General features: G+C 39.6%; 1 protein-coding gene across 1 annotated transcript in view; it reads left to right on the top strand.

Moving 5' to 3' along the window:
* Positions 1-690: 690 nt before the first annotated feature.
* osbpl6 (oxysterol binding protein-like 6) overlaps positions 691-17196 on the top strand; it is a 173082-nt gene continuing 156576 nt past the window's right edge. Inside the window, exon 1 of the mRNA XM_048535144.2 lies at positions 691-865. The gene's annotated coding sequence lies outside the window, so the exon portion shown is untranslated. The remainder of the gene's footprint in view (positions 866-17196) is intronic.

The following is a 17196-nucleotide window of genomic DNA, read 5'->3' as shown; positions in this document are numbered from 1 at the left end:
CTATTGCATTCATTTTTCCTTTAACATGGTACACATAACTGGACACAGTACTCTAGCTGAGGTCTAACAAGTGTCTTGTACAATTTCATCATCATCATCTCCTTGCTTTTGAGCTCCATGCCCCAGTAATAAAATTAAACACACTAAATGCTTTATTTGCTGCTCTGTCCACCTGCCTGGTCACCTTCAATGCATATATAGACCCAGGTACCTTTGGTCCAGAAGAGACCTGGATAGAATGCTACATGATAGCAACCATCTCTCTCTGCTTCATTACGATTTTTAACGACAACTGACAAAAGTAATCAGATCTGAGATTTGTGATCAGTGATAATGGGAACTGCAGATGCTGGAGAATCCAAGATAATGAAATGTGAGGCTGGATGAACACAGCAGGCCCCGCAGCATCTCAGGAGCACAAAAGCTGACGTTTCGGGCCTAGACCCTTCATCAGAGACTAGGGCCGAAACATCAGCTTTTGTGCTCCTGAGATGCTGCTTGGCCTGCTGTGTTCATCCAGCCTCACATTTTATTATCTCAGATCTGAGATTTGGCGTGTGACGATTCATGATAATCCGATCCAGTGAAATCCACTCCGCTGTAATGAAGCTGAGAGCAGTTCGATCCAATATGTTGAAGTCCAGTTCGGTGGTGTATGTCTGTTCCAGTCCCTTGCTCTCACTGCAGGGAGGAGCAGGTGGGTGGATTGCAGCACATTACAGATCGCTCTTAGTATGGAACTACGGGTCCATTGACAGGCGTTTTCACTTGGAGAAAATTAGAAGCCGAGTAAAGGTAGCCGTATCTTCGATTAAACCTTGTGCTGCATTCGAGAACGAGCAACATTTATCCGAGTGACTGTGTGGTAGGTGATTTTGTGTTCTACTGGACCCCGCGGAGGTTCCCACAATGTGTTGTGTGTGGCCTGTATTGCTTCGTAAAATGATCTTAATCGCCAGTTGTCATTGCAAACTTAATGTCTGTTGTTCGACTGATGCAAGGACAGATTGTATGCTGGAAAGTTTCCGAATACCGTATGTGCAAAGCCGCAGAGCAAGCTGAATGTAAAGGTTAACAGTAGGCTGCAACCAGGATGCTGGATACAGCAAAACCGGGAAAGGAGCAGTGACAGCATTGCAGATACAGTAAGGACAGGTTACATGCAAATACTTTGGAGGGTATGAGACAAGCATTGTGGTGAACACAAGAAGTGTGCTATGTGTTCAGACACAATGCATCATCTAGTCACTGAGGTGCTTTTTCATGTGTGAACTGTTTTCTTTCTGAAACGCACTAAAATGTAAAGCCATTGCAAATCTTCTCAAATATATCATTCACTGCGAATGACAACATTTAGATACTGTTAAGTGTGTTAAAGGTGGAAATATAATGTACATTTATACAGATGTTCAAATTTCTGGGAAAACACGTTTTAAATTTGAACATCCTTTAGTATTGCATAGCTTGACTTTTTGTTTCTTTATGTTGCCCCTCTCAGCAGAATGGAAGAAAAGTCCAATTTCAAACATCAAGAAGGTATATTATACCAAATGATGCTGTTAAGTTCCAACTTGGATATGAATAAGCATTTTTTTTCCAGAACTCAAATTAGATTCTCATGCTTAATTTAGTTGTTTTAGAATAAACTTATTTGAAATGTTAGCTAACCAGTCACTTCAATATTGTAATGTCATTATGTAAAGCAACGTTTTTGATTGCTGAAGATGAGCTGAAAGATCCATTGCTTAGAAATAATTATTCATGAACACAGTTATGCCATTTTAAGCTGTCTTCTTAAAATGTATTGTTATGCTGGTAAACACTATAATATAAAGAAACCTATTTGGTATTACATCAATAAATCTGTGGATTATACTTGAGCAGATACTTTGAGCTTATCATCTGTGGAATTGATCACAAGTAATCCAGAATTTGCTGTACAATTTCTAATGACTATCACATTCCCATGCTACCCAAATATGCTAGCAATTCACTCAGTGCTGTAATGCAGCAAATTTGTTGAAACAACACATATATGTAGTGGCATTCCATGGGGGTTTGTATTGGGCCTTTGTTTTTTTTTAAGTTATGTGTTGATGTTCTAGACTTGGATATATAGGGCACAATTACAAAATTTACAGAATACTCAAAACTGAAAAGTATAGGTTTATTCATAGGATGTGGGTGTTACTGACTAGGCTGTTCCTCATTGCTAGCAGGGCTATTAAGAATTAACCAAATTGCTGTTGGTTTGGAGTCACATGTAGGCCATACCAGGTAAGGATGGCAGTTACAAGATATAACATGTGTGGAGCTGGAGGAACACAGGCAGTTTCCTTCCCTCAAGGGCATTAGTGAACCAGGTGGGGTTTTCCGACAATCAACAGTGGTTTCATGGCCATCATTCAAGCCTTAATTCCAGATTTTTTTTTCAATTAAATTCAAATAGTGGTACTTGAGCCTGGGTCACTTAAGGTTTTTTTTGATTTTGCATAATTTCATGATTAATAGTCTAGCGATAGTACCTCTAGGCCACTCCTCTCTTTACGAAGAGGATAGCAATAGATTTCAAGATTGATGAAATGGACAGACAAATGGTATATAAAACTTAGTGTAGCAAAGCTTTAAGCGATACAGTTTAGGAATTTAATGAGGAGAGTCAGTAATCAAGTGATAGAGTTTTAAAGTGAGTGCAGGAGCTGATGCACCATTGGATATATGTACACAAACCGCTGATGTTGATAGGACAAGTTAAGAAGGCTGTTAAAGAGGCTTCTAAGATCTTTGACTTTGTAAGTAGTAGCATAATGTTCAGAGGCATTAAAGTTATATGAACTTTAAAAAGACTTGGATTGTGGAATAAAACAGAGTATTGTGACCAATCGTGTGTGCTGCATTTAGGAGGGATGTCAGAGCTAAATTTACTTGGATGTACTGAAGACGTTGGAGCTCCAGAAGCTATACTTTCTGGAGCACAGAAAGTTAAGGGGTTATTTGATAGAGGTGATCAAAATAATACATGTCGATAAAGAGGAACTGTTCAGTGATGGAAGAGTTGATGAAGTAATTAAGTGTCACAAGAGGGAAAAAAGAATCACTGTAATTTGTTATTAACTTAAATGCAGTGTATGAAAGGGTGCAGTGTCAACAGCAAACTTTGAAAAGAAACTGACGAATAAGGTGGAAACCTTTTTCAAAGCAATAGGGAAGTGCTTTTATCCATTTGGAGCAAGAGCAGATGATTAGGATTAATTCAACAGATCTCCAAATAACAGGCATAAAGGCCTCACACGCTGTGTCATTCCATGATTGGATTTCGGTAAAAGTACTACATGCTTCACTATTGCTGACATGTATACAGGTGTCTAAAAATCTGGATTCTGCTATTGTAAATTGCAGGGTTTTGTTTTTGCTTTAGCCCATGACAGTGTATGAGCAGTGTTTGCTTCAGTTGCTAATGTTTCCCTCTTCTCATCTCCAGTTTTCTCTCAATTGTTCGCTTAATTATCAAGGTTTTTCCCTTTTCTGCATTTCCTATGTGACTGTGCAGTTCTTTGTGAAGATGTTGGTGTGTATTGATTATATATTCACCAATGATCAAGCGGCCATAACCGTGGTGCGTGCGTAACTAGCAGTGTTCAAGGTCAACATCAGAGCAGTTCATGAATTTGCCCAGATCAGAAAGGCAAAACATCAAACTCCCTTCAGCAATACAGAAAAGCCAAATTTTACGATCTCAACATTTCCAGTTAAACTGAGTTAATTAACAGAGGGGAAGGAATCTGCAATTGGTCTTCGGGTGTGGATAATGATTTGAAAGAATGCATATCAGATGCATGGCTATTGCTTAGATCTTACTGTTTCATAAGCTCAAGCAAAAGGATTTCAAGTTTAGATTGACCTTCCTTCATCAATATAATTAAAGATTACAATGGAAATCCATTGTTTAGTGTTTTTATAGCTTGGTATGTATTCCTTTTCTATTTTGCAATATTCACTAGCAACATTTGCACAGTTTCTTATTAGATATTTTAAAACTAGAATTGTGTTTGAAGATTTACTGGTATAATTGTCATGTAGTAGATATCCTGAGTAAGGGTTATGAAGTTTGGAATTTACATTAGAAAAGTATCTTTCAAATGTAACAAAAATACACCAATGATAAATACTCAATCACTGGGAGGACACTTAAAGGAATTGAAGGACCTTGGAATGAGTACTGTCAGAATCTGGAGGTAGCAAGACATGTTGAATAAGAAGACACTTAGAATCCTTTTCTTTATTAGACAATGTCTGGAATGTAAGAACAGGGAGGGTATGCTGGAACTGGCTAATCATTTAATCAGGTCACACCCTGAGTGAGATTTTGCAATTCTGGCCACTTCTTTGCAGAAATGCACAATTGCACAAGGGGAGATTTATGAGGATTGGAAATAACACAGGAAGCATTGGATAGGCTGTGGTTGTAATCTTTGGAACAGAAGAGACTGAGGGCAGATTTGATTTGAGATGTGCAAAGTTGTGAGGGCGTGTGGATAGAGTGGATGGGAAGCAATGTTCCCTTTAAGCTGTGTGGTAGCACAGCCACTTTGAGGTTCTGCCATACCAACTTGTATTAACGCATTGATTTCCAGTTCCGACAGCTGACCTCTAAGATCTACACAGCAGCAGAAAGACTTACAGGGAACAGAGATGGGAAGCAATCAGTGGCTGTGGGCTACAGTCATAAAGCAATTGGAAGACAATTAGACAATTCAGTCAGCAGTTTGTTGGGATCTGAAACTCTGCCTGAAATTGTTGTAGAGGCAAAATTCCTCAGTTTGTTTCAAAGGTGTCTGGATATTTGCCTGAAGTGCTGTAACCTGTTGGGCTGTGGACCAAATGCTGGACTGTGAGATTAGGGTGAGTGGCTTGTATTGTGGCTGGCACAGTGTCAATGAGTCAGATGGTTTCTTCCTCTGCCTTAGTTTGTCTTGTGATTCTATAAAATTGTTTCAACCATATATCAGGACACTTTAAAAAAAAAAGGAGCCTAAGAATTTTAATAATTGGTTGCCTTTCAGCCAATGTTGAACTCTCTTTATCTTGTATGTATTGAGATTGACCATCTAGTTACTTTTAGAATGGTCTCTGCCTAACCTGATAGTTCTGTCATACAGCCCGTGTTCTTAGCAGTGACTTGTTGGACTAGAATATAAACGTTGGCTAATGAAATTGTTGAATTCATTTATAGTCCAGCTCTTACTGATGTGGCCAGATTAGCAGTTTGATTGAGCTTTTTTCACTGCTCCGGAGATGAATATTTAGCTCCGGACAGTTGCCACACACAATGACGTAGATAAATGGCATGTGTTGCATGCTGTGTGTCTAAAAATACATCATATCCTTGCACATTTTTATTGAGATTAACATTCTAAAAGTTTAGCACTTCAAGGCAAATCAGTCCTACCCACCTTGCTGAAACAAATATTCTTCCCAAAGTTTAAGGATTTGGAAGTGTCATCAATGGATTTCTTCACCTCATAAAAAAAATGTTGGGAGCCTTGAAAAACCTCTGTCTTCCTAACAGAACATTCTAAAGATTTCCTTTTGAGTTAAGGAGAAAGTAGAATTCTTCCCAATTTTTTCTGTGAGGCTTTTTGAACGTTATCTTTATCAAGGAAACTGGTGAATGGCTTTCAAAAAAGGGATTGATAAACATATAGAGAGATGTTTGATTCATGTGTGCTAGAAAGATGATAGCATCTGACGAAAGGCGGAAACAGTTCATGATTGGGATAATTGAGTGAGGTTTTGGCAGTGTGTTGCGTTGTGTTAATTCATTAGAAGTGTCATAAAAGCAAGTTATCATTAAGTTCTTATCATTTACCCTTGATGAAAGATTCATTTATAATTGAGATAAAAATATTTGGTTTTAATTTTTTTCATCACAATATCACTGCAGAGAAACGTGGGGTAATGGATTTTGGTAGAAGAAACACGGAGACACAACATGGAGTCAATGGTGCAATTTTGCAGGGAATACAAGAACAGAGGAACTGCAAGGTTAATGTGCACGATTCTCTGAAGGTGGCCAGGCAAGGACATGATGTTACACATCTACAAACCATTGGTCAGACAACATTTGGAGTATTGTGTTCAATTCTGGGTACCTTCATTTAAGGAAGAATACTAAAGCCCTGGAGAGGGTTCAAAAGATAACAAAGTGTGGAGCTGGTTGAACACAGCAGGCCAAGCAGCATCTTAGGAGCACAAAAGCTGACGTTTCGGGCCTAGACCCCCAGCTCGACACTTTGTCATCTCGGATTCTCCAGCATCTGCAGTTCCCATTGTCTCTGAGAGTTCAAAGGTGATTTACTAGAATAACACCAGGAATGAAGGATTTTACATACAAGGAGAGATTAGAGAAATTGGGCTTATTCTCCTTGGGGCAGAGAAGATTAAAAAGTTACCTTTATTAAGGTGATCACAAGTATGAATTATTTTGGCAGGGTAAAGAAGGATATTCAGTTTCCACCAGTTGGTATGCCAGTAAGTACGGGTCACAATTCAAAATTGTCAGCAAGAGAGTTAGGAATGAGAAAGGGGAAGCTTCTTTACTCAGTGTTGTTTAGGATTTGGAATGTATTGCCTGAGAAAGTGGTGGATGCAGAAACCGTAGGAAGTTTCAAAGAGAGCTGGATATATATTTGAAAGTGATGAGTTTAGAGGGCTACGGAGATAAGGCTGTTGAATGGGCCTAGCTGGGTAGTTCTTTCAGGAGCGAGTACCAACATGATGGTCACATGACCTCCTATACTGTAAAGTTCTACAATTACACAATCTGATATGTATTCTGTCATGGTTGTGACTTCCCCTCAGCAGAATTCACAGTTTTATAGACAGTTGTGTGATCCACTTCTTTGATGTTTTGACATACGTGCGTGAACAGACACATTTGTCAGAGCTTTGCATTTTATATGGACATCAGCAATGTTGGGGTACATTCATGTTTGCAAGTAAAAACCAGTGGTGCTTTTACCTGTGTCCTCCTATAGTGGATTAAATGCCGCTTTGAGCAAGATTTGTCCCAACAATCAGGAATTCCCATTTTATAGCAGAATGAGGAAGAATGAGTGGGGAAACAGGAAGGAGAGTGTGTACGTGATCTGAGGCAAGATGAAATTTCACTTTAATCCGGAGATAAAGAGAATGAAAAGAGGAACAATGTAAATGTGGACAAGGGAGCACAAATTCAGCTTTGACTCTCTTTAAGAGAAAAAAGAAGAAAGACTGCATTGAAAAGAGAGTGCCCTGTATGAGTGGAGAAAGGAGGGAGAAAGTGTTTGTTTAAATGTCACAATTAGAGAACTGGAGAAGATGTGGTTCTCTAGCAGGACTTTGTGGAGGGTGCATGGAGAAGGGAATTGTAAGTTGATAAGTGTTTTCTTGCTACTGTGACAGTCAGAGATGCAATTAAATAACAGAACAGCAATACTTACAATAGCTTGCAATTTCTCTGGCACAAAGTTAGGGAAAATTTTAATATTTTGTACATTCTTCTTCAGAAGATGGAGTCTTAGATGTGCCTATTTTCCAATGCAATATCAGTCTAAGCACCTGCCAAAGCGCTTGTTGTCAGCACTGTCTTTCAATTGTCAGCTTTTTAAAAAAACTGTGGGACAGCTTTGTCAATTTTTCAGGTTGGTAATTGAAGATTAATATGTCAAGGAAAATTCCCTTTAGAGTAGAGTGTAACTTATAAGTCAATGTTAGCATCTTTACTCCAGTGTGTCTTAGGTCTACTAAAACCATTGTTTCCACCCTTGCCATTTCTATGGGTATGTCTTCAGATAAACATCAACTCCTTTACTTTTTCTTTAAGGGATGAAACTTTTTTAACAGTGCTTTATACAGCTACCATGTGTTACAATATTGTCTATATTATTTAAAATTATCTATCTTTTTATTATTTGAATAAATCAATGTGGCTGCGTATGTTAAAATGCCCTTTAACAATACAGTGCTTGACATGCCATAGATGAGCACCATAAACCTCTCTGGCCTTGGCTATTTGCCAACTTTGTCAACCTTCCCAGGATAAACACAAATTACAGCAAACTAACAGTATAAGATTATAGTCAAAACTTGTAGCCTATATCAGGATAGGCAAATATCAATTTGTAAGACAAATTGAAATTCTAAGTTTGAGGTTTTTTTGAAGATGAAACCTTTGAAGATGTTGTGACTTTTGCTTTTACTGGCAAGATGACGATGCGGTGATAATGTCACAGGACTGGTAATCCAGAGGCCCAGGTTAATGTTCTCACAACACATGTTTAAATTCTGTCAGCAGTTGTGATCAAAAGTAATATAGAACATAGAACATAGAACAGTACAGCACAGAACAGGCTCTTCAGCCCACAATGTTGTGCCGACCATTGATCCTCATGTATGCATCCTCAAATTTCGGTGACCATATGCATGTCCAGCAGTCTCTTAAATGACCCCAATGACCTTACTTCCACAACTGCTGCTGGCAACGCATTCCATGCTCTCACAACTCTCTGTGTAAAGAACCCGCCTCTGACATCCCCTCTATACTTTCCTCCAACCAGCTTAAAACTATGACCCCTTGTGCTAGCCATTTCTGCCCTGGGAAATAGTCTCTGGCTATCAACTCTATCTATGCCTCTCATTATCTTGTATACCTCAATTAGGTCCCCTCTCCTCCTCCTTTTCTCCAATGAAAAGAGACCGAGCTCAGTCAACCTCTCTTCATAAGATAAGCCCTCCAGTCCAGGCAGCATCCTGGTAAACCTCCTCTGAACCCTCTCCAAAGCATCCACATCTTTCCTATAATAGGGCGACCAGAACTGGACGCAGTATTCCAAGTGCGGTCTAACCAAAGTTTTATAGAGCTGCAACAAGATCTCACGACTCTTAAACTCAATCCCCCTGTTAATGAAAGCCAAAACACCATATGCTTTCTTAACAACCCTGTCCACTTGGGTGGCCATTTTAAGGGATCTATGTATCTGCACACCAAGATCCCTCTGTTCCTCCACACTGCCAAGAATCCTATCCTTAATCCTGTACTCAGCTTTCAAATTCGACCTTCCAAAATGCATCACCTTGCATTTATCCAGGTTGAACTCCATCTGCCACCTCTCAGTACATGCTCATCAAAATCAATCTGTAATATAAAACTAGCTTTTGTAATGATGACCATGAGACTATCAACAGTTGTTGTAAAAACCTATCTGGTTCACTAATGGCTCGAACGGAAGGAAAATCTGCAATTCTGACTTAACATGTGACTCCAGATCTGGTGAACCCAAACTGCCTTATGAGATGATGTAGCAAAACACGCATGTCAAGGGCAATTAGGAACACGGTTTAAAAAAACACTTTAGGAACAAGTGACTCCTACATCCTATGAGAGGGTGCAAAAAGGCTGTTTTCTACTCAAGATAACAAAGTGTGAAGCTGGATGAACACAGCAGGCCAAGCAGCATCTCAGGAGCACAAACGCTGACGTTTTGGGCCCAGACCCTTTAGCACTGATGAAGGGTCTAGGCCTGAAACGTCAGCTTTTGTGCTCCTGAGATGCTGCTTGGCCTGCTGTGTTCATCCAGCTTCACACTTTGTTATCTTGGATTCTCCAGCATCTGCAGTTCCCATTATCACTGTTTTCTACTCAAGCTGCTGTGGAAAATAGTCCAGCAAGCTATCGGAATAAGTGCACTATTCAAAATATTAAACAACATACAAAGCTTTATCACCACAGACATTCCACGTAACTGGTTTTTGCAGTGCTTTTTCTATTTGGCACAGATAGATAAGCAACTGTCAAAACAAATATTTAACTGCCAGTTCACAGTGGTGCACTTCATCATATAAGATTAAAAGGCAAATGGGTGAAAGTTGGCTTAAGTAATCTGGAGATAATAAAGTAAATTTTAGTTAAGAAATCGTCAAAATCAATTAAAGAGGCATTGGCTTCATAAAATATATTTAGAGAAACTTCCTTAGTAGGCCTTGTTAATTTAGTTCTGTACTGGTTCCATGCAGACATGGAACTGAAATCCCCAACTTTAAGAGAAGTTGCAATGTTAGATTTAGCAAAAAGTAATACAAGTGCGGTTGATTATGGATATGATCTCCCAGGATATTACACAGTGAGCTAGAGAATGTGGAACTGCTCTTGTGCATCTGTTGTGTTCCCATTACTATATCGCCTCTTCTGCTTCCACCTGTTTTGTTTCTTTGTTTTTAACTCTTGAGCTTACTTTTTTTCCTCAACCCTCTTTTGCTCCTCTTTCTCTTTTACTTCTGCAGGAGAGGGTTGAATAGCTGGGAAGGCTACCGAAGGCTGCATTCTTTAGTGATTTTTATCAATCCTAATGCAATCTTGAGGTTAAATCTGTGAATCAGCCGGTCAATAAATATGTCTATAGAATAATGGGTCATACATTTCCTTTCATAATATGTGCTTCCACCAGGGCTGCTACCACCCATATCTTATTGCAACTTACTGCCCCTCCCTCCTACTGGTCACGGTCATATTGCTTCCTCCCACTTTTGAATTACTTACTCAACTCTCAATCATTCAGTTTCCATTCACGACATTGTCACTTAACTGCACATTCCAACCATACATCTCTTTTGTTCATTTGCTGTCATCAATACAAATGACACAAGGCCTATCCCCTTGAATGTACATCTCTCCTATCCTCCTGGCCCATCCGTTTTCCCTCTGAATTTGCAAAATTCATATTGCATGATTAAAATCCTTCATGATGTTAAAAATATGAAGAGTGAGCAAGTTCTAGCTTTATACACAGCATCATTCCTCTGCTGTTGAAGCAAACGATATGACAGCTTGATTTTAAAAAAACTTAGGAGTTCCTCCTGCGCCTTAATTCAAGTGAATTTGAACAGAAACTTGTCATACTGAGGTTATAACCGGGCATGAGATACGAAAACTAAACTGCAGGTACAAGGGAGGGTACCCATCAGTGTAAGAACTGTTAGAAATTAGTCTTTTCAGTTTTATTAAGCTCCTCAAAAAGGAAAACCTGAATTAGCATCCAATCAACGGTTAATTTTTGTAAAAATGCACAGAGCAAACAAATATGCAGACTGCAGAATAAATAGCACAAGACTGCTTGGTTTGAAATAATAGGTGGCAACACAGATGTTGTTATGGTTCTTGAGATCAGAATATATGGCACATGAAGTCATGGATTGTGAGTCATCTGCTAAATTACTTGTCATTTAGGTTGATAGCAGTCCAGAGTGCTCTCGATTTTCCATTTGAAGCAAGGGCAAATACGTGGTACAGAATATGAACATGAAAACCAGCAGCATGGCTAAGGAACCTGACAGCAGAGCACTGTAATGTATGGGAACACTAGAATATGACAAGGTACAAATATGAAATATGTGGATATAGAATATTCAGGAAAGAGGTGACAGTCCCGTGTGGCAGAGATATCCTGGAGGTTAAAGTTGCTCGTGGGATTTGAAAAGCGCAGTACTGAGCTACCCTGGTTGAATATCTCTCCTTTCGTATGAAAATTTTAAACCTTACATGAGAAATAAAGAACAGAGAATGAAAAATGATTTAAGGAATGTTTGGAGGCCATTTGGTCGATGGGCTTCTGCCAGCCAAAGAAGGATTGTCCTGCCTAATCCCATTCACCAGCTTTTAGTCTGTGGTCATGTCTTGTAGTTTATGGCATTGCATGTTGTAGGTAATTAGGATTTCCAAGTCAGTTTCAGAACCCCACTATTTGGGTGAAGGTATTTCTCTTGAACTTCCCAAATTCTCCTACCAATTACTTTTCAATCTGAGTCCCTGGTTAGTGAGGCCTCTGCGAACAAACACTGTTGAATCTGTTCAATCCATAATGATTGCCTGGGTTATCTCTACCATGTATTTAAAAGATCTTTGAATTGGGTTTACAGTAGAATAGAGTGGGGTTTTTTACTTGTTTATATTCATATGGTCATAGAGTCACAGAGATATACAGTTCAGAAACAGACCCTTTGGTCCAATTCACTCATGTCAGCCATATTCCCAAATTAAACTAGTCCTAGCTATCCTAAATAAATCTAGTCCAATTTGTCAGCATTGGCCCATATCCCTCTAAACCCTTTTTATTCATATACCCATCCAGATTCCTGTTAACTATTGTATTTGTACCACTTCCACCACTTCCTCTGGCAGCTCATTTCATACACACATCACCCTCGGTGGAAAAGGTTGCGTTTCAGGTCCCTTTTAAATCTTTCCCCTCTCACCTTAAATCTGTGCCCCCCTAGTTTTGGACTCCCCTACCGTGGAGAAAAGGCTTTCACTATTCACCCTATCCGTGCTCCTCCTGATTTTATAAATCTCTATAAGGTCACTCTTCAGCCTCTGATGCTCCAGGGAAAGTAGCCCTGGCCTATTTGGCTTCGTCCGATAGGTCAAACCCGCTAATCCTGGCAAGATCCTTATAAATCTTTCCTGAACCCTGACAAGTTTCATGTCTTTCGTATGGTAGGGAGACCAGAATTGCATGCAGTATTCCAAAAGTGGGCTAACCGATGTCCTGTACAGCTGCAACATGACCTCCCAACTCTGACACTCAGTGCGCTGACCAGTTAAGGCAAGTGTACCAAATGCCTTCTTCACTATCCTGCCTACCTGTTACTCTACTTTCAAGGAACCACGACCCTGCATTCCAAGGTCTGTTTGTTTGGCAACACTCTCCAGGACTTTACTATTAAGTATAGAAGTCCCGCAGTGATTTGCCTTTCCAAAATGCAGCCCCTCACATTTATCTAAATTAAACTCCACCTGCCTCTCCTTGATCAATCAGCCCATCTAATCAAAGTCTCATTGTACTCTGAGCTAATCATCTTCACTGTCAACTACACCACCAATTTTTGAATTTTTTGAAGAAGTAACAGGGAAACTAGACAAAGTTTCTAGACTCAAGTAAATTTAGATTTTCATTTGTTGTTAATTTTTTATACTGTTTTATTATTGCTAGAACAATGACATTGCATGCTTATGTTTTACTTAAATATCACTTTGGGAACAAAAGTAATTAGGAAACACTATCAGTCTAGCCAAGTACATGTCAGGGATCTGCCTTGTTTGGCATTTGCATCACCTGGGCATTACCTCATTAACAGTTGACAAGTGAATGACTAAAGGTGGAGTAATTCAAAAATGGAAATAGGTTGTGTAGCAAAGTGTAGCACCGTGATAGTAAGAGGGAGGTACAAAGACAGCCAAGTAACGTCACTGGACTCGTAATCCAGAGGCCTTGGTTAATGCTCTACAAACACAGATTCAAATCATGCCACAGCAATTCATGGAATTTATATTCAATCAATACATCTGGAATTGAAAGCTAGTTTCAGTGGAAATGGTAACAATAAAACAAGCTATGTAACAGTGGATTAGCCGCTATGAGCTATAAGGAGAGGCTAGAAAAACTGAGGTTGTGGAAGCTGAGGGAAGACTTGACGGAAGTTTATAACTGATGAGATGCACAGATAAGGTTGATGGTCAGAATTCTTTTTCCTTCTAAGAGTTGGAACATCTAATACTAAGGGACGTGCATTTAAGGTGAGAGGGGGTAAGTTCAAAGGAGACATGAGGGGCAAGCTTTTCACATAGTGAGCCGTAGGAGTCTGGAACACGCTGTCAGGGGTAGTGATGGAGGGAGAAATGATAAGAGCATTTAAGGGACTTTTAGATAAGCACATGAATATGCAAGGAATGGAGGGATATGGACCACGGGCAAGCAGAAGGAATTAGTTTCATTTGGCACAACATTCTGGGCCAAAGGGCCTGTTCCTTTGCAGTACACTTCTACATGCTATATTCTAATCATTGTTGTAAAAATCCATCTGATTCACCAGTGTCATTTTAGGCAAAGAAATCTGCATCCTTGGCTTATCTAGCCTACATGTGACTGCAGACCCTCCTCAATGGAGTTGACTCTTAACAACCCTCTGAAATGCCCTAGCAAGCCACGCAGTTCAGGGGAAGTTAGGGATGAGCAGTAACCGTTGCTACACCAGTGAATACCACATGTGATGAATGAATGGAGAAGTAAAAACACCAGATGATTATTACACCTGTGATGAGAGATAATGGGAACTGCAGATGCTGGAGAATCCAAGATAAAAAAAAAGTGTGGAGCTGGATGAACACAGCAGGCCCAGCTGCATCTCAGGAGCACAAAAGCTGATGTTTCAGAAGAGTCTAGGCCCGAAACATCAGCTTTTGTGCTCCTAAGATGCTGCTTGGCCTGATGTGTTCATCCAGCTCCATGCTTTGTTATCTTAGACGATTATTACACTTCTGGTTAGTAAGTAAATTTTGGATGCAAATTAGAGTTTCTTGCTAGTCCTATGAAATTTGATTTTCTGACCAATCTCATGTGAGATCATGTTAGACGTTTCACTGTACTCCAGGCAGCCAGTTATGAAGTAAGATGGGCTGCTTTATGAAGAGATAGGGCCATACAAAAACAGTGATATGAAATTCCGAATCAGCCAAATATAACTTGAATACACAAGAGTGGCTCAGGGTCATTGTTCATAAATGTAATGCATAGTTGCTTTTTTGCTTAAGGGAAGCCAACTGGAGACACAAGACCTTGATTAGTGCATTAAGTGATAATATACAAGATACAAACGCCATAGCATCTTCAGCAGTTATCATTTGCAGGATGATCAAATTCAGTCTGATCCAGGATTGGAAATTTTGAAAGCCAGTCACACATTTTAAGCTATTAACTTCAAAGAACTGAGGAGAAAGTTGAAAGAAGTCTTGTCAGAATTGGAAAACAATTCATAGAGGATTTAAACAGAGTCAAAGAGACATACAGTACAGAAACAGATCCTTTGGTCCGACTAGTCCATGCTGACCAGATGTCCAATATAAATCTAATCCCATTTGCCAACATTTGGCCCATATGACTCTAAACTTTTTATATTCATATACACATTCATATAAAAGTTCGAATTGTACCAGCCTCCACCTCTTCCTCTGGCAGTTCATTCCATATATGCACCACCCTCTGTGTGAAAAAGTTGCCTGTTAGGTCCCTTTCACGTCTTTCCCCATCATCTTAAACCTGTGCCCTCTAGTTTTGGACTCCCTCACCCTGGGGAAAATACCTTACCTATTTACCCTATCCATGCCCTTCATGATTTTATCAACATCTGTAAGATCACCCCTCAGCTTCTGACACTCCAGGGGAAATAGCACCAACCTATTTAGTCTGTCCCAATAGCTCAAACCGTCCAACCCTAACAACACCCTTAACTCTTTTCTGAACCCTTTCTAGTTTCGCAGCATCCTTCCTATTAGCAAGGAGACCAGGATTGCAAGCAATACTCCAAAAGTGGCCAAAGCGATGTCCTGTACAGCTGCAACATGACCTTCCAACTTCTATACTTTATGCATTGACCAATGAATGCAAGCATACCAAACACCATCTTCACCATCCTATCTACCTGCAGCTCCACTTCCGAGGAACAGTGAACCTGCACTCCAAGGTCTCCTTGTTCACCAACAGTGCCCAGGACCTTATCATTAGGTGTATAAGCCCTGCCCTGATTTACTTTTCCAAAATGCAGCACCTCACATTAATCTAAGTTAACCTCCATCTGCCACTCCTCAGCTCATTGGTCCATCTGATCCCATAAAAAGGCAAAATGCTGAGCATTTAGGATAAATGCATTCTCATTGTCATCAAGAAGCTGAATATAACCCAAATATACTGACAAACCAATCCAGAAAAATAATACAGGGAAAATACTGTGTAAGAATTGTGCAGGGAGATTGAAGAAAGAGGGTCATTTGCTGTGAATTTAATAAGGTAGGGTGTAGTTAACAGGGTCGGAGGGATAAAGGAAGCCCTGGACTGAAATAGCTGCAGAGTTAAAAGTTAATGTAAGAATAGTTTAGAAGAGACAGTTAGTTAACAAACCAAAAAGTTAAAATATTAATTGAGCTAAATCTGAAGAAAATAATACAATTAATATGCTCAATGATATGTAATCTTTGCTTATTCTTGCTCTTAATTCATATGTTTGTATGATCACTTTCACTTATATATTAAGGAAGACATTAGTAACTTGTTTTTCCTAAATGGCAATAATCTAATGATTTTGTTATAAATGAGAAAGAAAATGTAGGTGGACTAAAAGGTTTAAAAACAAATTCTAGGGCAGAATGATATTTATTGCTGCCAAGAAAATGGAACAGGTTAAGACTTATGAGGGTAATAAGGGAAAGGGTGGCACAGTAGCTAGCGCTGTGGCCTCACAGCACCAGGGATACGGGTTTGATTCTACCCTCGAGCAACTGTATGTGCGAAATTTGCATGTTCTCCCCATGTCTGTGTGGGTTCCCTCCTGGTGCTTCAGTTCCCGGACATAGTCCAAATGTGCGCTGGTTAGGTGGATTGGCCACGCTAAATTGCCCCTTAATCTCCAGGGTTGTGCAGATTAGATGATTTATTCATGGCAAATGCAGGGGATGGGATGAGTCTATGTGGTGCATGGGCTGAATGATCATTGCATGTAAGCAGGGATCTATGATTCCATAAAATTTTAAAACTGGCAGGTTCTCAAGAAAGTGAAATTTTCCATTTTCATAAATTGGGAACAAAATATATCTGATCTTTTGGACTATTTCAATACCATGTAATGTTAGGAAGTTAATTTCACAGGAAAATTAAGGACTGTATTGATGGGATTAAAGTAAACAGGAGGTAATATTTATACTTGGAAGAGGGAGTCCCTTATCTTCTGAACTCCTTGAAACTTGTTGACAAAGTTGTGTTCCAAGTTGATTGCCCAAATCATAGTGAACCGAGTCTAGCAAAACATTTTCACAAAATTCCCCTGAAGAACAATTATTTAAGCCCAAAGTAGAAAGAAACATAGATAATGAAATGTGAGCCTGGATGAACACAGCAGGCCCAGCAGCATCTCAGGAGCACAAAAGCTGACGTTTCGGGCCTAGACCCTTCATCAGAGAGGCTCTCTGATGAAGGGTCGAGGCCTGAAACGTCAGCCTTTGTGCTCCTGAGATGCTGCTGGGCCTGCTGTGTTCATCCAGCCTCACATTTCATTATCTTGGATTCTCCAGCATCTGCAGTTCCCATTATCACTGATTGTAATAAATATATGTTT

The sequence above is a fragment of the Stegostoma tigrinum genome, chromosome 7, assembly GCF_030684315.1.
Source record: "Stegostoma tigrinum isolate sSteTig4 chromosome 7, sSteTig4.hap1, whole genome shotgun sequence".
NCBI classification, from domain to species: domain Eukaryota; kingdom Metazoa; phylum Chordata; class Chondrichthyes; order Orectolobiformes; family Stegostomatidae; genus Stegostoma; species Stegostoma tigrinum.
Note: the sequence above shows the minus strand (reverse complement) of the source record. Positions and strands in the feature narration are given on the sequence as shown.